The 25,411-nt window shown below is 46.3% G+C and overlaps 1 protein-coding gene across 2 annotated transcripts in view; it reads left to right on the top strand.

Moving 5' to 3' along the window:
- LOC149344140 (arylsulfatase B-like) overlaps positions 1 to 25,411 on the top strand; it is a 189,073-nt gene that overhangs the window by 33,702 nt on the left and 129,960 nt on the right. For both annotated transcript variants that reach the window (XM_089546165.1, XM_089546166.1), the window contains exon 2: positions 4,842 to 5,126. The gene's annotated coding sequence lies outside the window, so the exon portion shown is untranslated. The remainder of the gene's footprint in view (positions 1 to 4,841; positions 5,127 to 25,411) is intronic.

The following is a 25,411-nucleotide window of genomic DNA, read 5'->3' as shown; positions in this document are numbered from 1 at the left end:
ACGCAATTGATCGTCTTCCATGTTTTTGGTTGCACAGCAGAACAACTGCAAAACTGCCTCATCAGTTCGGGTTCTCTAGCCGTGACACATAACATCACCATACTACAGCGCGGCGTTTTGTCGAGTGGGACAACCACCCTTATATTTACAGATTTCTCGAAAACGAAATCCAACAATCTGTTTGAACAAAACGACAATTTTCTTACTATTCTTATATATATATATATATATATATATATATATATATATATATTTACAGGGTCTGTTGTGAAAGTAGTAGGACTCATTTTTTTAAATAAAATTTATTCAAGAGATTATTACAAACGATTAAAACTTTTCAAAGTAGCACCCTTCCGCTCCGCACCTACATGCTGCTGCCAATGAGTTTTCCAGTTTTCGTACGCCTCCTGGAACGCCTGGACCGGAATGCTGTTTAGCTCCATCGTCACGGCTTGCTGAACCGCCTCTTCCGATCCGTGATGTTTCCTCTTGAGCGTCTATTTTATTCTCGGGAATAGAAAAAAAATCTGGCGGGGCTAAGTCAGGGCTGTAGGGGGCCGGAGGCAGCTTTGCCGCCTTGTGCTGGGCAGAAAATTGGGGTCCTGAGTCACATGATGAAGAAGATCCTGGCAGGTCGCTTTCCGGTTGGCCTTTTGCTCCTCTCACAACACTCTCGGCACCAACTTCGCGCACACTTTCCTCATGGTTAAGTTTTCTGTCACGATCTCAAAAACTTGGGTTTGAGGAATGCTGAACTCATCAGCAGTCATTCTGATACTCACCCTACGATATCAGTGTTCAGTAAATGTTTCACTCGGTACACGTTTTGGTCGGTCTTGCTAGTCGAAGGGCGTCCGGAGCGGTCGAAGTCTACCACTCTTTCCTGACCTTCTCGGAACCACTTGTGCCACTCAAAAAACACCTAATCTACCTATGGAAGCGTCACCGTAGGCCTCCTTAATCATGTCGTGAGTCTCTCTGCCTGTTTTACCAAGCTTTACGCAAAATTTGATCCCATAGCGCTGATCCAGTAAATGCTCTATGATTCTGCGTGACGAGACGTTGCGACAGGGGATCACAGTACAGGCGACCTGCTCTCTTCAACGGCCGAGAGCCGACTGCTCATTTTTCCCAGCATTACCAATATCCCCCTTCAACGATCCTGCACGCGCAGACCACCTCTTGTCTGCCCGTTCGCCCAGGAAAAAAACAGTCCTACTACTTTCAGAACAGACCCCGTATATATATAAAGTAGTTAGACAACAGAAAAAATTGTTCTTGCCATCCATCAAGACGAGTTCGAGGCCGCCTACGCGCAAATCAGCATAGGTCACCGCAAATGAGGACTGAATCAACAGCGTGACAAACTCATGAAGCACAACGGCGCTGAGGGCAAAGGCGCTTCGTTCTGTCTTCTGTAGAGTTGGCGAGAGGGAAGACTCCAGACGTAAACGAGTTCATTTGGTTGCATTCGTTTCGGCACAGAACCTGCACGTGCGCAGCCTTACGGATGTTGCGTGCTAGCGGAACCAATCCTGGCCAGGCGCACGGAAGCCCTGGCGCCGCGTTCGCCCGTGCAAAGGCGCTCTCCCTGCTGTTGCCAGTGTAAGACGCACTTTACGGCGTCAGAGAACCTGCGTAATGCCGAACAATTTTTCGAAGCCTCCCCGCCTAAGATGATGGCTAGCTCAAGAGGGCTCAGCAGCTACAAGTTAACTCTTGTCTGAACTTTTTGAGTTCATAGGTGGTATACTTGCGCACAACCAAAAAAGGGGTAAATTGCACTGAGCCCCAAGTGTGAAAAAGTTACCGTGACAGGATTGTAAAGCCGCATGCAAAATTTACAGGAATGCGCGAGCGAGTAGCTTGTACTGCACCAGCGCCGCGGATAGTTTGCCATGGTTGGCCGCTGTTCTATAGAACATGCTGCTCAGTTTGTTGGCGATGGCTACCTATGGCGGCCGCCTAGCTAGGTATGACTGGGTCGTGGCCGTTCGCCGCGTATCGTGCGTTCTCGCGACGGGGCTAGGTCGCCAAAATTGAAAGCCGGGAGAGCTATGAAACCTCCGCTTGCCATAATGGCTAGCCGCAGTAAGAAATCTGCAGGTTGACGGTCATGTCCGTGCTGCCACAGCGGCGGGGAAAGGCGACAAAACGGCCTTGCCACTAGCTAGCCTTCTGCGTGGGACACTGCCACATACCAAAGAGCAGTCAAAACGAACACGGCATCCGATTTTTCCAGCCACCTCAAGCACATTAGGCTGCACCTATCAGACCAGACGCAGCGGCAATTGCTCTGACACGCTGGCGTCAGTCCGAGCGACGCGCTTGAGCCTAAGTTTTTGTTCTCCGGTACTTTTTTTTTCAGTGTACTCTATACTGAAAGTAGGACGGCCATCTACGGCGGCCCCATTCTGCAGGGCAGAGAAGTTTCCAGATAAGAAGCATGAAAGCAATCACGCTCACCAAGAGAGCATTGTTCAAACTCTTTTTCATGGCTGGCACAATTCCAACGAAGCTTGGTTCCCTCTCGTGTGACAGCGAGATAAGAGCGTTTGTCGCCGACGATAAACAAGCAACTCAAGCAGGAAGTTACTGCGTTCTTTCAGTTCGCACACTCCGAACAAACTCTCCGAGCAAAAGTGGAAGTGCCAAGCACTTTGCTACCGATCACTGCAATAGCCAGCACCTATATTTTATTTCTCTCAGGGCGCAAGTATGTCAAGAATTCTAAGAATAAAAATATCGTATTCTTTGTGACTTTAAATTACAAGCAAATACTCCCTCACTTCTCAAATTAGTGTTGCTGTCTGTACGACAATAGCACAGTTAAGGCAGGTCTCGTTACAAACTTTTAAACGTTAGCCTCCGAATTGGCCAACGTTAAACGTCAAGGACGGCTACTCCAAGTAATACTGCACTCCTTCGATCTGCTGGGCTAATTTGTTTTAATGTTTTTGTCGCACAACGCGTATCAAGCACTCGAGATGAGAGAGAACGGGCAGCATTCAACGTCGCTTTAGTTATGGGGCTAACTTTCTTGCTTAGTATTGCGGAGCTTGACAGGGCACTCGGAGACGGAGTATTTATGGCGTACATTGGGGCCCAAGTAGCACAAAACGTTATTGTCATTGTATTTCTTCGTTTTCACCAGCCATTAACACGCTGTCATTGCTTTTCAAGTAGCAACAATTTTATAATATAATTTATTTTTTCTGTTTTAAAGCTCAAAGGCCCCTTTTGGTGTGTTACATCAGGGTAGCTGTTTCATGTTTAAGGACATGAGACATTTGCTGCTCAAAGATGCATTGCACTTCAGAACAGCTTGCAAGAGTAAGGTATCGCTCCGGTTGATTATAGGTAGATAGATTAGCTAGTCGTCAGCAAATAATCGCTGGTTAGAAGTTACTGGTGATAGATTACGCAGTCGTCAGCAAATAATCGCTGGTTAGAAGTTACTGGTGATAGATTACGCAGTCGTCAGCAAATAATCGCTGGTTAGAAGTTACTGGTGATAGATTACGCAGTCGTCAGCAAATAATCGCTGGTTAGAAGTTACACCAGTAGGCAGGTCATTCATGTAAATTAGAAAAAGCAGAAGGCCGAGTACTGTACCTTGTGGCACACAAGAAGCGACGGGATTTAAGGGAAGAGGCTGTCCATTAGCATCCACGAAGTGTTTGAGGGTGGTAAGAAAGTTTTGTATGAAATCGAGAACGAGCGAGTAAAGTTTCAGGCATGAAATTTTAATAAAAGACTTTAGGGGGGATTTTTTAAAAGGCTTTCTCTAAAACCAATAACAACGCTTGCACTGGCATGTTTAGGTATGGGTAGGGCTGATGTAATCAATTAATAGAGCTGAGTATCTCATGGCATTCCTGTACAAAAACAGTGCTGGCGGCGTTAAAAAATTTACTAATATCAAAATATTTCCAATGTGCGAGTAAATGACATGCTCCATTAACTTTGAACAAACGCTTCTGAGGGATATTGGATGGTAGCGGTGGAATGTGGATTTTATTGTGCTACTGGAATCGCCTTGCTTGCTTTCGAGGTTTTCGGCATCGCTTTGGCTGATTGATGATTGCTGATTTGATGATTTGATGATTGCTGAGATTTGTAGAATAGTGTTATGTTTGTGGTATGGTTCGTATTTTATAGTAACTTGTAGCTCATGTGCGCCAGCGGAGGACGAGAATTTTAGAAAATCCATTAGTTTCCGGATGTCATTAGCACGAAGAGAAAGGACAGGCATGAGGGGTGATTGTCTAGGGGGAAATCTGGAAGTTTATTGCCAGGCTTCTTAGTAAATGCGCATCAACATGCTGCAATCGGTGATTCTGGTGCTTTTGGATAAGGAATAGTGTTGTTTTGGTCATCGAACAAAGATAAGTAATTGCAAGGAGGTGGATTAATAATTTTACAAAACTGTGAAGAAATTGTACGCACCATGTTAGGTAGTGCATTGGAATAGAAGTTACTATTGGGGACAAAACTGTCCAGTACGCATACCCTCTAACAAGCAAGGATATAGCTCCGTTATTAGGCAGTTGATTAAAGCCAAATGTGCGGAAGCTATAATCGAATTCAAGTTCTCTAATGTGGTGCTGTGAAAGCAGATGTTGGCTCAGAGGCGTGACACCTGTTGACCAATATCATTTTTTCGGCGTGCTGGAGACTTTTGTCCCCGATAGGACGGTTAGTTTTTGTGACAAGTGAATGAAGTGTTTTGTCGATGCTGTGCTATTTTTCCCACGCGGATGAGGTGTTTGTTCGTTTAGCTGTTTGGTCGCGGCAATGCCAAGATGAGGGCTACAAACCCTTTTTTCTTCTTCATCCAGGTTTTTCTTGGATTGCTGCCTCTGCTGGTGGGGAAGCCACCGACGCACAACTACGCACCTTTCTCGGACATTGCGGCTGCTTGCATCGATCCCGTCAACATGTCAAGTCATTCGGCCATATTCTAAGATTTCTACCACAGCCTTCCCAGCAGCGCCACTGCTTCGTCGACGGAGGCAGCGGGAGAATCGGCATCAGCAACACCGGACTGTATAAAAGAGGCGTGCCATGAAACACGCGGAAGTGGCAAGATGAGGGCTACAAACCCTTTTGTCTTCTTCATCCAGGTGAGCAGACACTACGGAAAATGCCTGCGTAGCAGCAATGTTTGCCTTATTTTACTGCCGTGCCCACGGCCCGTACTTGATTTGATGTGTAGTTTATGTGTTTCACTGCGATTCTTGTTGCTCCTGGGGGGCGACATCGAGGCGAACCCTAGACTAGATAGTTCAATTTTGGAGCAATTGAAGTTGATTGCGGCAGACATACAGGAAACAAAGAAGGGAAAAAATGTAACAAACCAGAAGCTCAACGTTATTGAGAAGAAGCTGGAAGAGATAGGAAGCCTTCAGGAAAAAGTCATGGAATGTGTAGAAAAAGTGACTGAATTGGAGCAGCAGATGTCAGTAATGAAAAAAAAATTGATGATTGAGAAAATAGAAGCCGACGATCAAACCTGATTGGTTATGGCATAAAGGAGCAAGAAGAAGAGTCTGACGAGCAACTTCAGACAATAGTAACAAAACATATTCTCGAAGATAAGCTAAACGTGACGGTATCTTTTATTGAAAGAATACATCGACTTGGTAGACTAAAGGCAGACAATGAAGGCAAAGATAGGCCGGTGATCTTTAGATTACTAGACTACCGTGATAAAGTGAACATTTTAAAGCAGTGTTCTAAACTTAAAGGATCTACCTATTCGATTGCTGAAGGTGTTTCACAAAGTGTCTGAGAGGTAAGTAAAAAGATGTGGAATTGAACCAAAGAAAATCGTGACAGGAAAGAAAAAGTGAGGTGTACGTATGATAATGTTCTAATTAATGGTTGTCTTTTCGCCTGGGACAACGATAGCAATGACATCGTTCAACTAGAACCAAAAAACGAAGAAAGCGAAGTCGAGTACAGTATGGAACCATTGGCCACTCGGTCAAGGCGCCGCAAACTTTGATCAATCTAGACGTGCGCAGTCTTATCAACGAATATGACGGTCCAGAAGCTTACAATCAAGTCATGATGAATGAAGTAAAATGTGAATGCGCGGTCTGCCGTGAATAAAACAGCTGATCTTGAGTACCTGTTTCATAAACTAGATAAGTTTGAAGTGTTTATGATTACCGAAACCTGGTACTCTTGGGATGAAGAAGTAATTAATATGCACAGGTACAACTCGTTTTTCATGAATAGATCCTTAAATCGTGGTGGCGGTGTTAGTGCTTTAATAAAAAAGTGTATAAATTGTGACCTAGTACCAAGATTTTTTTGTGTTACTTCCGACTACGTAATGGCTTGCTTAAATTTTGACCGTACCATTATTGCGGTTTGTTACCGGCCTCCTGATGGCCGCACTGCAGAATTCTTTTCTTTCGTTGACGTATTCTTGAATTTTGTGAGCTCTAACAACTTCAGTGTCATTCTAGGCGGCGATTTTAATGTGAACCTGCTTTCCGATAGCAGCACAGCAAAAGATTTTATTTTGCTGCTCTCCGAAAACGGCTGTATTAACACGATTGGTACGCCTACAAGAGTTGCTTTGCATACAGAATCACTCATTGACCTCTTTATTACTAATTTTGATGAAAAGAGCGTTGTGTCCGCTGTCTTTCATTGCAACCTTAGTGACCATTTCTCAATACTGCTATGGGTGAAATTAGGTATAAAGAAAAAACCAGCACGTGCTTGCTTTTATCAAGCGATAACTGACAAAAACCTTGCTCCTTACAGGCAGGCTGTTTCAGATGTAGCCTGGTCTGACGTGCTCTCTATGACAGACGTGGAAGCCACTTATGTTAGTTTTCTTGATAAATTTAAAGCACTTTACATCGAACATTTTCCGTGCCAGGCGCACGTAAGACCTCGGAAAGGGGGCAAGGAGCGGATGTCGTCACAGTTGCTCAAGGAGATACAATCTAAAGAACAATTGTACCAAGACTTCATTAATACACGCGATCCCGAACTATTAGCAAGATACAACGTCCTCAGAAATAAGCTAAACAAAAAGTTAAGGCGTGCTAGGGATTCGTATTACAACGGCAAATTCGAGTCGTGCCAAGGTGAATTTCGAAAGTCATGGAACCAGATTAACAACGTTGTTTTACGCCCACCCCAGACTAGCTCTCCTCAAGAAGTACTTATTCAAGGACGAAGTGTAAATGGGCAGGAGCTAGCAGAGGCGTTTAATCAAAATTTCGTCACCCGAGAATACCAAAGTTCGTCAAACATGCCATATGATGCCCGCATAAGTCATAGTAGAGATTCTATGTATCTAAGTCCAACTACATCTTTCGAAGTATTCACTGCATTCATGAATATGAAAAACAGCAGATGCCACGATGCGGATGATTTGCAGATACGGCCTGTGAAGCATGTGTTAGATATTCTAGCCCCAATTTTAGCGCATATATTTAATTTAACTTTTGAATACGGAGTGTTCCCACGGCGCATGCAAATTGCTAAGGTGACAGCTTTGTATGAGAAAGGTGATAAGCCATGCGTTTCAAATTATAGGCCAGTTTCCGTGCTGCCAATATTTTCTAAAGAACTGGAAAAAAATATCCGCATGCGAATATAATGCTTTTGTGACAAACACCAAATAATAACAGATGCGCAGTTTAGATTTATCGAACATAAATCTCCCGAGACAGCATTACTAAGCCAAAAAGAGTACTTCTTACAATGTTTCGAGTAAAAGAAACTTGCCCTTGGTGTTTTTATAGATTTTTCGCAGGCTTTCGACTACATCAGTCACAATATACTTTTGACAAAACTGCTCGACTACGGCTTCAGGGGTCGTTTTCCCACGCTTCTTGCGTCATATCTTGCACATCGCTTTCAGTTTGCTGGTATTAATAGCTGTCGATCCTCAGTAAAAAAAGTAACTGCTGGCGTACCTCAGGGAAGTATCCTTGGACCGCTTCTTTTCAACTTGTATATCAATGATATCGTTAATCATGCCTGCATGCGAAGATGTGATAAACGAGGCCAATATGACACTAAGTACACTCCATCAATGGTCGCCTGATAATCTGTTGAAAATTAAGGTAACTAAAGCTAAGGCAATTATATTCAAACCAAAAAAATAAAAACATTATTCTACCATGCGATCTCTAGATAAGTTTCGAAATGATAGAGCCAGCTAAGCTGGGACAATGATGTTTGCGCTGTCATCAGTAAGCTTTCTCGTGTCACAGGTATCATTAACCGGCATCGTCACTTACTTCAATGCAAAGTTAAACTTCTCCTGTATAATTCGCTCTTCATGTCCCAAGTGAACTATGCCCACTTAGTTTGGGGAACAACTACAGGTAATAATAAAAATCAGATTCATGTTTTACAGAAGGCTCTGCGTGCAGTACTCAACGGTGGTTCTGATATAAACACACGCGATTGATTCCACCAGTTCAATGCCGTAAAATTATCTGAAATGTATAATGTTAGGCTAGCTGAAAGATATAAGGACATAAAACAAAATATGAATTATTTGCGTGACACAGCACACCTTTCACTACATCTTCAAGTTTATCCTAGTAGACACAGCGAACTGTGGCATATTCCAACATGCCGCACAATATATGGCACACATAGTCTAGCAAACATGTTGCCCCGCCTTTTAAATAAGTTTCAAGCTGCAAAAGGTGATCTTTCGCGAGCATGCCGCTAAGATATACACGATGTATGCGCTACTTTTTAGATTTCACCGTGCTTTCACTCCTTCTTTATCTCTTCACTGCTTCTTTATCTCTTTCGTTTCCGTATAGTGTTGACTTTATTTGAATAACCGAATTCGTGTTTTTCGATGACATGTATTTTGGGCCACCGCGGACGGATTGTTGGGTGAATAGTCTGGGCTTTTTCAGTAATCTTTTTTTCAATTTATTAAGTTTAACGAATTTTCTTGTTTTGTCTTGAAGTGTGCGAACTTGGCGATAATATACCCGGTTTAGTTCAAAATAAATTTTCCCCGTCCTAGCGGGCACTCGTTGTCCAGAGATGTCATAGGGATGTTAAGTTTATTATGGCAGAGTTTTACGCCTGAATCTTCGGATTGTGACCATATTTCTCGCTCCTCATCGGTTAGTCCATAGAATCGAATGTGAGAACGGCGTGCCCTTTCTTTTGAATCGTCCAGTCGCTTAGATACGAGCGATATTTCGAGAGCGTTCTCCTCAAAGAGCACCTGGACATGGACTTGGGATTTTATTACAACCGCCAACCTCTTCCAAGATATCAATTTTCGAAAGGAGAGAGAGGAAATCTTCCATTGCTTCTCTTTGCTCCTGCAGTTGTCTTCCTTCGAAGGAAAATTACAAATCATGACCTGGTGACATTTGCTCCTCAAGAGTTAGCCCTATAACAGACATACGTGCGGTATTATCTTGGTTACGTTCGCATGTATAGCGGTGATGCCAGTCTTCGAAGGTCATATGCATCTGGATTTCTGGTTGCAGAGCTGATGGACCGACGGTCCTTTAATCTGACTTACGCAACAGCATGAATGGTAGCGTAGGTTTAAGATATTTATTTTTCCCTCCAGTTCATCCAATAGCCGCTAGACCTGCGTCTGTACAAAACTTCTAGCTGCCCCCATTAAGCACTAAAATTACTCCAAAGAGCTAGCTCAATACTTTGGAACACTGGGCCGGTGTACGAAGTACTTAAAGGGTTTCCCAGGGCTGTAAAAAGCAAAATACAGGGTTTCAGTATATATGCGGGCATTGGCTTATTCTTTGAAACACCGAAACGGACGCGACGACTAGGCAAGCAGCCATCAATGCGCTAAATGACGATTCCGCTCATTTATGTAGTTCCTGCGTACTGAAATCAGCCGCAAGATGTGGTTTGAACCTAAATATAGAAGTTGTGACCTATTTGTCATGGGTAGATTGCCAAAGTTTACTATTTCATTGCCTCTGAACGCAAGTTTTCAAGCTCAGGATCACCGGTTGCCTGTCGGAACATCCTGCACGAAACAATTTCTCCGTAGTTCCAGTAGAGCGCAGACAGCCTGCAATATGCGTATGGTCATGAATACGATGACGAAGACGCCTCCGTCTGATTTAAGGGGTTTAACGTCCCAAAGCGACTTGAGCTACGAGTAAAGCCGTAACAGAGGGCTCCAGATAATTTCGACCCCTTGGGGTTCATGAACATGCAATGACATCGCACAGCACACGGGCCTCTTAAGATTTCACCTCTCATCGCAATGGCACCGCTGCAGCCGCGATTGAACCCCGTCTTTCGGGTCAGCAGCCGAACATCGCAACCCCTGAGCCACTGCTGCGGCGACGTAGCTCACCTATTATTGGTCTGCAGAGAACATGACTAATAGAGAACGCGACTAAAGGGGACCTGGGTACTCTTGAAAAGAGTCCGTTTAGTTTTCAAACGCTATTAGGCCCATGTCCAATGTGTGGGCTGCAAAAACGGGCACTGACGGCTCTGATTTCATTCCTGCAGGACAGCGGCATCCTTGGAAGTCACCAAGTGCCAGCTGAATTGAATTATTAGGTGTTAGAGCTACTACCTCCTCTCAGCAGTCCGCCTGCAATTAAATCCCCCTTGCGTCCGTATTTCTCGACTACTGCAACGGTCTTTTGTGTTTACCTATTGTTGTGTTCTTACGTTCCTCTATGTGCACTGTTCATTTTTGTGTTTACTGATTGCATTTGCAGTGATTCGGCTCACTCGTTGTGTTATTTCTTCTGAGGTGTGCATTGTGTTTTCTATGAGCTTTAATGTGCATGCTGCAGTTGGGTTTTGTTTTGCTGAGCTTTACATCGTCAGTACAAGTGGTTTTTTTCATTTTGTGAAAATACGTAGGTGGCGACTCCACTAGGGACCATTCTCTCTTTTAACGTCCAGATGAATAGCAAGAAAGCAGTTCCAGGTGCGCTATGCCGCAAGGGCCGAGTTTGGCGCTCGCCCGAGTTTCATCCGAGTTTGCGATGACGGCAGTCAGTGAACGAAGATAGCGCGGAACGTGCGCAGGCAGCGAACAATAAAATGTAGAGATAAAGCCACGTAAAGGCGATACAAGCGCACCCTGCGCGCCTGTTTCACTCTTCAAACACAATACACTGCGCAATACCAGTCCGCAGCGCTACCTCAAGTTATCAGTGCCATATCAGCAATCTCGAAACCGTGACTTCTCTGCTATCTATCTGCACACTCGCCGCTAGCTGTCTGACACGCCTTTTCGGGCGTGTCGAGGGCGTGTCTTCTCTTTCAGGCTCTATCTGTCTCTCCATTTCCGAAGACGAACAGTGCGCAATAGGTGCACTCTTGTATCAGCCCTTTCTTTTCTCTCGAATACGTTAAAAGGCAACAGATAATATTATGAACATTTTATTCATTTCCAAATGTATTTTAAAATCTGAATCCAATAAAGCGTTGTTGAAAAGCACAGCTTTAGGCAATTAACAAAGATTTGACACTTTCTGCCGCCAGTGGCGATAGTGAGGCCATAGCTTGCAGCGTGGCTTGCATACGAACTAGAGCGGCAGCCATGGAGGAAAGAAAACTTTCTTCCTCCATGGCGGCAGCCCACCGCGCTGAAAAATAGAGAGCTCCTGCGCTCACACGCCGCCGGAAGCGCTGCCTTCGACTGGAAAGACTAGGCAACTACTGTCTTATTTTTCGACCATTGCGATAATATATTTTATTGTGTCGTATATCAAAATATAACAGTCATGCATCTTCTGGCTTGCATAATACACAAAAGCAAAAAATTGAACTGCACTACACCCCCGCGTCACTGCTGCTCTCTGCAGCGACCTCAGGTGGAGTTCTCCGCTGCTACGGCCGCTGCCGCACCCCGCTATGGCCAACCATCGTTTTTAGTACGCTCTTGGCGAGTCTCAGCGGTAGAAATTGGCCGTGCGAGCGGGTGTGATGCGGTGTGAGAAAAGAATTGCTGTTTGGCTGTATTCAATGATTCATTACGTATGCCTGTTGTGTGTGACGCCTCTTTAGGGCACTGCGGATACGAAGAGCGTGCTACCCAGCGACACAACTCATTCTATGTCATCAGACGCTGACTAAAAGCTGTGAAGGTGGTGGCGCGCGTATCTGCGTAGTATTTGTTTACGTCGCGCACTTCAAGGTTTTGCGGACTGGTTTTGTCACTAACGTCGATCGCCGTTGTATACCGCAGTGACATCGCAATAATATCGTTCGGGCAGATGTAAGATCCTGTTTGTAATGATGGAATCGGACTTATAACAGAGAAAGGTGTTACTGTTGTGAAGTACGCAGTGCTTGCGTGCTGGAAATTACAAACTCTTTATTGCACTGGGTCTAGAGCAGCGACCGTTTGTCAATCCCGGATGTGTTTGACACATTGATGCTGAGCTTTATCACCGATGAAAGGACGGCCAAGCCAAACACCTGTGATGCGATGTTGTTGGAGTAGGGCGTGCTCCAAGCACCGTTTCGTCATCGTGCTCCGTGTTTGACGACTTGCAAGCAGGTGTGATGCGCCATCAGCGTTGTGCTGTGTCTTACGTGGTTGCAACAGGCTATAGTGTTGTGCAATCTTGGTATGCGAGCGAAGAAATCGGCGGCTGTCGCCACGTTGCGTGTCCTTCGCAGAGGTGCTTAGATTAATCAGCGATGACGTTCGTTTTGCCGGTTATATTTCGATGATCAACATCGTCGATGTCTGTCAGCAATCGGCACAGCCGCGCAGCATACCTGTAGCCGGCAGGGATGTTGGAAGTGGCCACCCATAGCGCGTACGCCTATAATTTATCTACGGCACGCCGGGGGCATGACCAATGGTTTTGATTGACATGTGAACTCGGAGCTAAACTCGTGAACGGTGAAGTGCCCCGAATTCATCTCGGGACTGTCATGGCGGCAGCAGCAGCAGCCTGGGTCATCGCTTCCTCTGACGGCAAATGTCAGTACGGCCGGCTGGACGCCACTATAGACGCCACCAAAGCACTGTGAGCCGCTATGTTAGGGACGTCTCCGACGTGCTTATCGACGCGGCTGGGCAGAAGTGGTGGCTCGCTTTCCCCACGACTGCGGCCGAGCGTGCCTATGTTCAGGAGCGTTTTCTTCTGCGCGGCGGCATCACAGAGAACAAGGTGAATGCGTCTACTAGCTGGAAATGAACAGAGAGCAGTGAGTTGTGATTTACCGACTCTCAAATCTTGTGCACAAGTTTCATACAAAACTCCCACGACATGCCTGATATTGAGTGCTGCATGAGACTGCTTGGGTGCTCGACTGGCTGGTCGAGGGCTGTGTCTCCTGCAAAACATTGTAAAAAGAAGTGCGTAAGATGCATAAAGGAAAGCAAATGTAGCAATCTGTTTAAAGTGTATTAAAGCGCTTATTTGATCATACTTTTCTGTTGAGTGCAAGCTGTGCAGCGATGCGTTAGTTGCTTTCTCATCCCTATATATGCCATTTTGTAGTTGAGTGAAAATGGAAGAGTTTATGCTCTCTATGCACTGTGCCTGCATGCTGAACTTACACATATGTAGCAATTGGGTGGCGACACACCTTCAGCTGAAGCCTGCGTGATGGGAAGCGTTCTTGTTTCAGGAAACACTACAATGACAGAAATGGCAAGGACAAGTGGCAACAGCCAATCACTAATTTGCATGCTGTCCTCACCGTGCTTTCAAGCATTGCACTGCTGCCCTCACACTCGTGCTGTCACATCATAACCATCACGTCGTCCTCGTCAAGCCATTTTCATTATGTTGTAATCACGACTTAGCGTCAGTCTCATCCTTGTAGATTGATCGAATTTAGTGCAATGCCTGGCCCAAATAATGCAGTTGAACAGGATAGCGGCCAAATAAACGGGCAAACCCAAAGAGGAGATGCAGAAAACCTCACGTGTACGTGATGGGCACACACATCATGCTAAAGGTGCCTTATTGAATGCCATCAAGTAGAACCTCAATTGTGCAGCAAGGTTTCCCAGCATTTAATACAAAGCAGCTTCTCAAGATGCATGGTGACTACCTTCTAATTTCATTCGGGCAGAACTGGTCTACGCTGATATTCAGAAGTTGGATTTCTCTTTACTGGCTGCTTCATGAAAGTGCCTAGATGCCTGGCAAAGAAAACCACTGTGAACTCGGCAAGAACAGTTCACATTAAAATCGTTGCACACACTGTTCTGCACTCACCAGTGTAGGGTCCTTCAAGAACAGTGAAGGCCCGCAACCCACCACACAGTCAAGGCCAACCAATGCAAGCACCCTTCCCCCAATTGTAGGCCTCTCCCGACTGGTAGCCGACTGAGGTGCCGGCGGGCCATTTTTCAGAGGTTGCAGGATAGCCTTCGCTGCGCCTGAGGGGACACGGAATGCCCTGCCTCAGGCCTTGCTTGGGCATTGGCCGGTATGCGGTGTGGTGTGCCAGTCCTAAGGACCGCATCAGCAAAATGTCTTCCTTCAGTGAAAGGAAATGTGGTGATGGTGTGTGACAGTCGATTACGCGCTTCTTAGAATGAAATGTTTGCTTTTGTTTTGAGCGCGATTACTTCTTTTTTGAGTTTTCTACCTGGCGCAGGACCTTGAGCAGGCAGGGTGACCCCCACAGTTTGCGCAGCACAGCGCTGTCTGTGGCACGATTTTCAGAAACATGCTCAAGTCAGGCGCATCTCGCGCAGGTTTGTCAACCATGGCTACTCTGTGAACGATCGCCATATCGCTGGCAGTTGAGACATATTCTGGGGTTTGGGCCATAGTGTCAGACTGATTTTGAGCTAACCTACTTTAATGTATTCAGGGAGTGGGCTGGAGTTTAGGGTGAGGACAAGATGCTTGGTTGGTATTTCTTTGTTTTCTTTCCCGATTTTGATGCGAAGGATATGTGTGATATTTTGGTCTTTGAGACCCTCTAGCATTTCATCTTTATCGAGGTAGAGAAATTCAAATTTGGATATCACACCACGGACGGCGTTCAAGGACCGGTGTGCGGTTATCGAAACAGAAATGCTCCCTATTGAAACTATGCTGGACAGTTTGGAGTGCTGGTTGCTGTCTTTAATTTCTAAAAATCGGCGTGGGCTTAGCTTTGGTTAAGCCTGGCAGGTTGCGAAAGCAGGTGTTTTATACTGCATATGCAGCGCCTCTAGTGGGACGAGCGCGGCGCGCCGTGCCAAGCGGCCGCAGTTACCTGACGAGCCGAGTTGGTAGCCCGTCTCTCGCTCCTAGTATGACGTCACGCCATAACGTCACTAGCGCCTCTAGCAGGAGGAGCGCGGCGCGCCGTGCCAAGCGGCCGCAGTTACCTGACGAGCCGAGTTGGTATCCCGTCTCTCGCTACTGGTATGACGTCACGCCATAACGTCACCAGCGCCTCTAGCAGGAGGAGCGCGGCGCGCCCTGCCAAGCGGCCGCAGTTACCTGACGAGCCGAGTTGGTAGCCCGCATGGAGGAAGGAAAACTAAGGAGAGGCCCTTCGTATTCCCAATGCATTGGCGAGAATGTGGCGGAAGTGACGTCAAAATTTAGGCTTAAAAAGTCGGGCCACTAGCAACGTTGTCGTTGTTGCTAAGAAAACTCGGGCCACTAGCAACGGCGTACGGCATCGTTAGCGTCGTTGTTGCTAGGGGCCCGAGTGTTTCTCGGTGGCGGTGGACGGGCTTTCGGCACGGTGTGTTCGGCCTTGCGTGTTAAAGTCTACATGCCTGGCGTCGTGACGTTACGCACGCATCTAGGATTGCTTTTAAATGCAGCAAATAACCGCTCATTTGATATTTTGTTCGTCAAACTTGGTGTCGCTACGCGGAGCGATCGATGCATTGAAATGAATATCGCGAAAAGGTGGCACTCCGGAACCGCGCTTCGACACGCGAAGAAGCGTTGATTGTTTTGATCAGCGAACTTTCGCACCTCACCAAACAGCACAGAAACATGAAGCCGCTCTCGGCGATGCTGAGCTGCATTTCGAAGGCCACACGGCGGGTGTACGGTAGCCCGAGGATGATGGTGAGCTGAGCTATAAGCGGCGCGCAGTGTCGTCTTTCTTCGCCTGGCGTCTGAAAAGGTTCACCGCACCTGTGCGCCGGTCTGTGTCTAGGTGCGTGTTTACGGGGAGGGAGGTGTAGGAGTGTAGCGGCGAGCGGCGCGGTTTTTTTGATACCTTTCTTTTACTAAGCGCTTGCGAGCCGCACGCGATCCCAGCTCCGTAGCTCGGTGGAGAAGGCAGATAGTGAGGAGAGCCGAGCCAACTTCCGGTTACGGGGCGGCTTCACAAAACGTGACGTCAGGGCCTCTCCTTAGTTCTTTCCTTCCTCCATGGTAGCCCGTCTCTCGCTCCTAGTATGACGTCACGCCATAACGTCACTAGCGCCTCTAGCAGGAGGAGCGCGGCGTGCCGCGCCAAGCGACCGCCGTTACCCGACGAGCCTAGTTGGTAGCCCGTTTCTCGCTCCTAGTATGACGTCACGCTGTGACATCACTAGGCATGCTATGACGTCAGGGGTCATTCTAAAGGTCAAACGTGCCAAGTGGCCTCCAATACGCGAAAGGCCGTTCTTGGGAGTAATATTGCTTTCTCAAAGGCAGGTAACTGCTAGGCATTTTCGTCAACTCGTAGCCAGTGCGCAAGGCATCGGTGAGACGTTTGGACACCAAGAAGGGGGGCATTTTCTCGACGTTTTTTCAGTTTTACTGTGGACGATATGATATTTTGCAATTTGCTATTTTGCTATTGATATTTGCATTGATACTTTGCTATTTGCTATCGTGAGTAACGGCGTGCAAAGTTACCTAACACTCTGGAACAACCTTGAATCAGCTCCGCCTGGATGCGATAAATCGACATGGCCACGCAGTGCATCACAAACAAAACCATTAAGTCGCTTACTGGCGGCTTTGAAGAATACAAAAAAACAGTACCAAGATTCGCGGAAATATTTATTATCTGGCATTTTCATGTTGACATTGCACTTACAATTCCATTTAGAAATTGCATATAAATTGCACTTAAAAATCTTACCGCCAGTAAATTCCAACTTGGGGCGTCCTAACCGAAAAGGACGGGTTCCCATTGTCCTTAAATGAATGCGGTATAGCGTTTCCTCTGGGATCCGCTCAAAAATTCGCTGCCGACGCACTCAGCTTAGGTATTCTTGCAATATCGGCCGATGATGGCGACACCAGTATTTCGTTTTGTTTTTGTGTTTCTCTAGCTTTTAAAAGCTTCGTTTTTGGTGTCAATAGCCTTTTTGCGATCAGAACGCGGCGCCCTATCGAAGAGATCAACATTCTAAGCGCGAATAAATCTATAAGGAGTAAAAAGAAAGTAAGCCGTCTTCGAGTACACGCCCTTTCATAAGAGGGAGTCCGCTGAGGAGAGGTGACGGCCTTTTGATTACTTTATACAACCTGTTGCGCCTTAGAATGCTTCTCCCAGCTAAACAGGCGCTATTTCGGGCTCAGATTTCGCACAGAAATGACATTTATTCAGCAGACTCCTTTTATACCACGTTTGTTTGTCATGTTTATGCTATTGGGTCAGAAGAAGTCGCATACTCAAATTGTCTGCGGCGACAACGAAGGAAACTAAGCCGCTCTGTCAGCGATCGCACCCGTGGCGCCATCTCGTTTGTCAGCCGTGGAGATCCGGCAAGGGAGGTGAGTGAGTGAAGAAACTTTATTTCCGCCAGAAGAAGACCCGTGCCCCTCCGGGTCCGCACGCAGGCGTCCGGGGAGGGGCAGCGTCGCAGCTGGAAGACTAGCAACGGTATAGTCGCGCAGCTTCTGCTGCCAGGCGGGTAGCGTGTCGTTGTATGCTAAGGTCGGCACTTCTGAGTATGGTCTCCCATTCATCTGCATTATTGATTCTGCCATATCCTGGGGCACTGGGGCATCTCCATAGTACGTGTTCGAGTGTAGCGGTATGCCCGCAGAACTCGCACACCTCCGCATCCTCCCTCGTGTCACCTCCTGTCCAGCTTCTCCAGAGCGGGGATGCGAAGTTTCTAGCTTGGAGTCTTCTCCAGTCATAGGCCTCAGCCGAGCTAAGCGATCTATCCGGAGGAGGATAGATCCTTTTGTTCTTTTTCTGAATGTCTGTGATGCTATTAAAGGTATTGGTTTCCTCTTTAGTGCTGAATTCGTATGAGGTGTCCTTGGCTCCCCGAGGTAAAGAGGAGCGGGCGAGCCTGTGGGCGGCCTCGTTTCCAACCAGACCCGAGTGGGCTGGGGTCCAGATAATTAGAATATTGTGGGCTGGGATAAAGTCTTTTAGATATTTAGCCGCCATTTCGTGGATGCGTCCCTTGCTGTAATTTCTAATTGCGGCTTTGCAGTCGCTTACTACGTATTTGGTACCTGGCTGAGTTAGAGTGATCGCTATTGCAACCTCCTCCGCCACAAGGGGTTTTAAGTCAAGGTGTCTTACAACGCGTAACGTTCTGCCTGAGTCCCCGACGGCTACGGAGACGGTGTCTCCTAGCGTGCCTACCGCGGCATCAGTGTAGGCCACGGTTCCCTGTGGCATCTTGCCTAGCTTAGCAGTCAGCTGTGCGACCCTTCTTTTCCTTCTGCCTTTGTCGTGGATGGGATGCATGTTTCTAGGTATGGGAGCGATAATAAGATGCTCTCTTATTTCTCTTCCCAGATCTGTTCTGGTGTTCACTGTGCTATCTACGGTTGCCCATTTCGCTAGCTCTAGGTATTTCCTTCCTGCGGGTGTGGATGTTAGCCTTTCGATTTGCGATGTTCTAACCGCTTCAGTCAGTTCTCTCCAATTGTTATGCAGGCCCATTTTCTCCAGTATATCATTGGACGTGGAAATGGGCAGCCCTAGCGCTCGTTTGACACATTTTCTGATGATTGTGTCTAATGCCTTTTCTTCGGTTTTGTTTATTTTCAGGAATGGGGTTGCGTAGCATATCCTGCTAACGATGAAGGCCAGCGTGAGTCTTAGTTTGCTGGACTTTGAGAGTCCTTCCCGCCTTCTAGATACCTTTCTGAAGGCTCTGACGACAAGTTCAGCTTGCGCTTTGAGCTTGTCTAGCGTACTTTTGTTTTTCCCTTTTCTGTTAATATACATGCCTAGGATTCTTATTTCCTTGACAATTGGTATCGTTCTATTTTCAAGTGTAACCTCGATTGCCGGTATCCTTTACCTGCGCTTGCTCATTGCTACAAATAGCTCAGACTTTTGCGGAAAGCAGCTGAGACCCATGCATTTCGCATGCTCGTTAATGATATCCGCTGCCTTCTGTAGCTTTTCTTTCATTTCTGATTCGCCTCCTTTGTTTAGCCAGACATTTACATCATCTGCGTAGAGGCTGATGTTTAAGCCTTCTATCTTTCTAGGCTTGCGGGGAAGGTCCCTCATTACCAGATTAAAGAGAAATGGGGAGAGGACAGCCCCTTGTGGGGTTCCTCTGCATCCTATGGGGAACTCATAGGATGTGATGCCCTGAAAGGTAATGATAGCAGTCCTGTCCCTTAGGAACGATCGGATGTAGTTATAGGTGTATTTTAGAGCGCAGCTCTTTGGCGTCCGTTCCTGGGTTTCGCGTCGTCGTCGGCATCGGCCTCGTAACCAGCTCCGCCCCCAATGTCACGCTTTTCAATTGGTCGAAATGCTCGTGACGTCACAGTGCGCGAATTTCAAATGGGGCCAATTGTACTTTGGCTAGTAACCATGCAACCAATCAAAGGGATCGTATAGTGTGCTGCAACTAAGTTGGACTGAGTTTAGTTAATTGCTTAATTAATTATCCTAATTAATATAGAGGAGAATGAAGAGCTTGGGATCTATGAACATAAAGCCCAGTATCACCAAATCCGCATGCATGGGCACTAACCCATTAATGCTATCACGTGTTACCCTTAAGGCGGAGCTTGAATGTCTCTCCGATTTTTTTTCGTTTGCTCTTCTAGTTAACTTCGACACAAGCGATCAACTCAGTGTACTAGAAGCACAGATTTTGCCCAAACAAAAATTCACTGCACCAGAAACATTACGCGCCCAGGACACAAGCTCAACCAATGACGGATTTCTATAACGAGAGAGCAGAGAGAGAAATTGAATTTAATTAAGAAAATACTACTAATTAACGGGCCTTTAACGCCAAAAAAAATGGCCGCAATATACAGGACCGCTTTCGCGCATAGATTGACCTCAATGTTGCACATATTTTACGTCATTGCAGGAGGCAAAAATAGCATCTAAGGCCACGTATGACGCGCTATTCATTTATTTTTTATGAGTACTTTAAGTCATTTATATGTTCAAACAGGAGACAGCCAAATGAATATATGGATCATTTGAGAGAGTCTTTCCTTGAAAACAAACAAAACTTCAGAAACGTGGACAGCAACAAGAGCAAAATCACGTCAGTATGCGAAGTAAAGAAAGAAAAGTGTATTTCTCGGCTAAATTGAAGATAAACGGAATATTCCGGTTCACATTGTCACCGGCTTCGACTGTATCACTGGACAAACGTTACAACAGCGCGCGCCGCGTGTGCGCAGGGCTTTGTAAAAAAACAAAAAAACGGAATGTATTTTAGAGCGCAGCTCTTTGGCGTCCGTTCCTGGGTTTCGCGTCGTCGTCGGCGTCGGCCTCGTAACCAGCTCCGCCCCCAATGTCACGCTTTTCAATTGGTCGAAATGCTCGTGACGTCACAGTGCGCGAATTTCAAATGGGGCCAATTGTACTTTGGCTAGTAACCATGCAACCAATCAAAGGGATCGTATAGTGATGCTGCAACTAAGTTGGACTGAGTTTAGTTAATTGCTTAATTAATTATCCTAATTAATATAGAGGAGAATGAAGAGCTTGGGATCTATGAACATAAAGCCCAGTATCACCAAATCCGCATGCATGGGCACTAACCCATTAATGCTATCACGTGTTACCCTTAAGGCGGAGCTTGAATGTCTCTCCGATTTTTTTTCGTTTGCTCTTCTAGTTAACTTCGACACAAGCGATCAACTCAGTGTACTAGAAGCACAGATTTTGCCCAAACAAAAATTCACTGCACCAGAAACATTACGCGCCCAGGACACAAGCTCAACCAATCACGGATTTCTATAACGAGAGAGCAGAGAGAGAAATTGAATTTAATTAAGAAAATACTACTAATTAACGGGCCTTTAACGCCAAAAAAAAATGGCCGCAATATACAGGACCGCTTTCGCGCATAGATTGACCTCAATGTTGCACATATTTTACGTCATTGCAGGAGGCAAAAATAGCATCTAAGGCCACGTATGACACGCTATTCATTTATTTTTTATGAGTACTTTAAGTCATTTATATGTTCAAACAGGAGACAGCCAAATGAATATATGGATCATTTGAGAGAGTCTTTCCTTGAAAACAAACAAAACTTCAGAAACGTGGACAGCAACAAGAGCAAAATCACGTCAGTATGCGAAGTAAAGAAAGAAAAGTGTATTTCTCGGCTAAATTGAAGATAAACGGAATATTCCGGTTCACATTGTCACCGGCTTCGACTGTATCACTGGACAAACGTTACAACAGCGCGCGCCGCGTGTGCGCAGGGCTTTGTAAAAAAACAAAAAAACGGAATGTATTTTAGAGCGCAGCTCTTTGGCGTCCGTTCCTGGGTTTCGCGTCGTCGTCGGCGTCGGCCTCGTAACCAGCTCCGCCCCCAATGTCACGCTTTTCAATTGGTCGAAATGCTCGTGACGTCACAGTGCGCGAATTTCAAATGGGGCCAATTGTACTTTGGCTAGTAACCATGCAACCAATCAAAGGGATCGTATAGTGATGCTGCAACTAAGTTGGACTGAGTTTAGTTAATTGCTTAATTAATTATCCTAATTAATATAGAGGAGCATGAAGAGGTCAGAAGAAAAGAAAAGAAAGACGCGCGCCGCAGCGTCCGCGGAAGGAGACGCTGCTGAAAAAAACAGATAAGTACGAAGCCGCGTTCCCTCCACCACCACGCACTTCCCCACTCAGTAAGTTGTTGTTGTTGTTGTGACTGAGAGAAGGATGAAGAGGAAATTGCACGGGCCTGCTACTGGCTCTAGCCAAGCCACCACCGCTGCCACGTGCAGATAGAGGAGAGTTAAAAGATAAGAGGAAAGAGAAAAAGGAAAGAAAAGACGCGCGTCGCAGCAACAACTGCGTCCGCCGGAGCGGACGCTGCTCAAAAAGAAGCGGCCGAAGCCGCGCTCGCCGAAGCGAGAACAGATACTCCTCGTGGCCGAAGCCGCGATCTCTCCCACTCAGTAAGACGTTGCTCGTTTCATATACGTTGTGTCGAACATCCTACACAGTTCCAACAATTGACAGGTTAATGACAGAACACGATGGATAGAAATGCAATAATATAAATATGAAATAGCCTAATTAACTTTCTAGTTAGACCGCATAAATCAATAAAACCGAGAACGAAATTGGTCGAGTTGGGGAATCGAACCAGGGTCTCCGGAGTGCGATACGAGCACGCTAGCCACTCCGTAATGCCAGCTGAATGGTTTGGAATGAACAAAGGCGCGTCTAGCTAATACGGCGTCTTCGTTCACTCCCATCTTCCCCCTTTCCCTTACGGCGAGGTGCAGGTGTCCACCCAGATATGCGAGAGAGATACATCTCCTTTCCTCAAAAAATAAATTTACCGTCCAGCAAGGCGTACAGCCGAATTGGCGATGGCGTTCTGTGGACTCCCTGGCAGCGTTGCAAGACGCTGTCGCGTTCCACTCTTACAGGCGAAGCTTAACATGTTAATCACACATCAGTAACACACGCAGACAGCCAATGGACGCGTCATTCGCTGGCAGCACTTGATTCATCATTCACAACCACATTCTTAACGTACGCTCCCTTGCCACACATGCCAAGGACGTACACCACGATCACATTCTGCGCCATTCCTCTGTACTTTGCTTTGCTGAAACCTGGATGGATCCCGAAGAGCCTCTCGAAATCATAGATTTCCTATACTGCTGTGGTGCTCGCAGAGACCACAACAGAGCGGCGGGAGTCGCTATCTACTTGCGCACAGGTCTCTCTGCAATGCCAGTCGAAATGTTTGGCACGTCACATGAAGTTGGCGAACTGTGCGCCGCAAAGTTGTCCAACGGCTTGCTGGTAGTAGCTGCCTACTTCGCCCCTACCGCACTCACGAAAGACGTCGTGCACTTCCTGCAACTCGCATTAACCGTCCATCGATCCACACCGATGTTAGTAGTGGGGGACTTTAATGTTGACATAAAGACAAACAGCAATTTCCTAACACTTATGCGGGAGAACATCCCGTTCCTCTCGCTCATAACGCGTCCCACGGCTGTGACAACCTCGCGAGGCACTTGTATAGATCTCGTCTTTGAGAATCAAGCATTGCTGTACCAAGTCGAACATATATCAGTCTATTTCTCCGACCACAAAGCTTCCTTCATGACTGTCAAGAACTGTTAGTGGAGTCTTTGTTAAAGGAATACGTGTAAAAAAAAAAATTCTGTGATAGCGCATACATGTGTTGCTCGATTTCTTTGCCTCAATCTATCGAAAAGGTGAAACAGCTTATTTGCTGCGCTCAAATTTCGCATTAGGAAGTAACGTAATCGTCGGTAATTTTTTTCTACAGCTATCTTATTTAATCCATCAAGGATGGCGTCATGGCTGACATTGTCAAAGGCTTTCTTAAGATCTATACCTAAGATCGCCTTCAGGTTGCCGAGGTCCAGCTGATCTACTATATCTCCATAGAGTCTTAGCATTGTATCTTGGGTGGTGAGCCCAGGCCTAAATCCGACCATTTCATCTGGCCAGAGGCCGTTATCCTCCATGTATTTGGTCAGTCTGGTCAGGATGACCTTCTCAAGCAGTTTCCCTACACATGATGTTAGTGAGATCGGCCTGAGGGTCTCCAAGCTCGGAGGTTTGCCCTGCTTGTGTATAAGCGTGATCTTGGCCTTCTTCCACTCCTCGGGGACAGCGCCTGCTTTCCACACTTGGTTGAGATACCTAGTAAGGTTATTTATTGATTCTTCATCCAGATTTCTCAACATTCTGTTTTCTACTCTGTCGAGCCCCGGGGCTGACCTTCGTTTTAGCTTCAGCAGTTCCATCCTGACCTCGGCTTTTAATATGGGGGCATCCAACTCCTCATTTGGTTGTCCCTTATAGTCGTCATATTTAGCGGCCCCATGGTGAGCAATATACAGTGACTTGAGCGCGTCAATAAGTTGCTCATCTGTGCCATTAAACTTATACCTAGCTTTTATTTGCTCAGTTCTCATAGCCGTCTTAGATTTATTTGGGTCTATAAGAAATTTGAGCAACTGCCATGTACTAGATTTTCCCATGCTTTTCACCATTTCCTCGTATCTATTATCCCATCTCTGAGATTCCAACTGTCGAGCATACCTTTCTTATTCTACATTGTGTCTAGCTATTTCCCTCCTTAGGTTTCTGTTCCACCTTTGGCGCTTCAGCTGGTTATTTAGCTGTTCCTTCCTTTTGTACATGCTGAAGAGCCTGCTGTCCATTCTATCTAGGGAGTCATCTACCTGAACCTCCTCAGTTGCTCTTTCTACATGCTCAAGCAGCGTTGCCGTCCAGTTCTGGATACAGGTTATGTCACTATGCTCGTGTTCTTCTCTGATAGCTCTGAATTTATACCAATCCGTAAGCTTCTCTTGCCTGTAGGTTGTAGGTTTCACGCTGACTTTTCTGCTGAGCTCGAGCTCCAGCAGAAAGTGATCGCTACCCAAATCTTCCTGTCGGTTCCGCCATTTCACAATACCAGCGTTCCTACATAGCGTAAGGTCGGGAGATGTGTCCGCTGTAACGCTGTTACCAGTCCTCGTGGGACAGGAGATGTCATTGGCTATGTAGAAATTGGATGCTACTATATCATCCAGTAGGGCTTGACCCTTAGCGTTGTTACTTACGTAACCCCATTCCTGGTGCCGGGCGTTGAAATCGCCCATTATGATCAGGGGGTTTTTCCCCGCGAGTTTAGCTGCCCTTCTGAATATGGGGCCAAATTTTACTTTCATCTTTTTTGGTGGGCTGTAAATATTTAGAAGGAATATGCTACCCCTATTCTTTTTTCCAGTTAAAATTTCTACGCATACTGTCTCCGTTTCCTGGTTTCCAATGTCGTTTTGGATTACCGCGATGTTGCTTTTAACATACGTTACTACCTTGGTGTCGTTGCCATCCTTAGCAGCGTACCCCTTATATCCCGATATATTCCAGTTCCCTCCCGTCTCCTGCATTGCAATTGCTAAAGGCGGGTAGTCCTGGCTGAGGATGTACTGTTGCAATAGCGATCGTTTCCTGACAAGATGGCGGCAGTTCCATTGCCATATTTTCGACGTGCTATTGGCCATCAATTTGGATGTTAACATTACAGGCCTGGCCTATGACTTGGATG

The sequence above is a fragment of the Amblyomma mixtum genome, chromosome 5 (genome assembly GCF_055824585.1).
Source record: "Amblyomma mixtum isolate Tamu chromosome 5, ASM5582458v1, whole genome shotgun sequence".
Taxonomy (NCBI): Eukaryota; Metazoa; Arthropoda; class Arachnida; order Ixodida; family Ixodidae; genus Amblyomma; species Amblyomma mixtum.
This window is presented reverse-complemented; position numbering and strand designations above follow the sequence as displayed.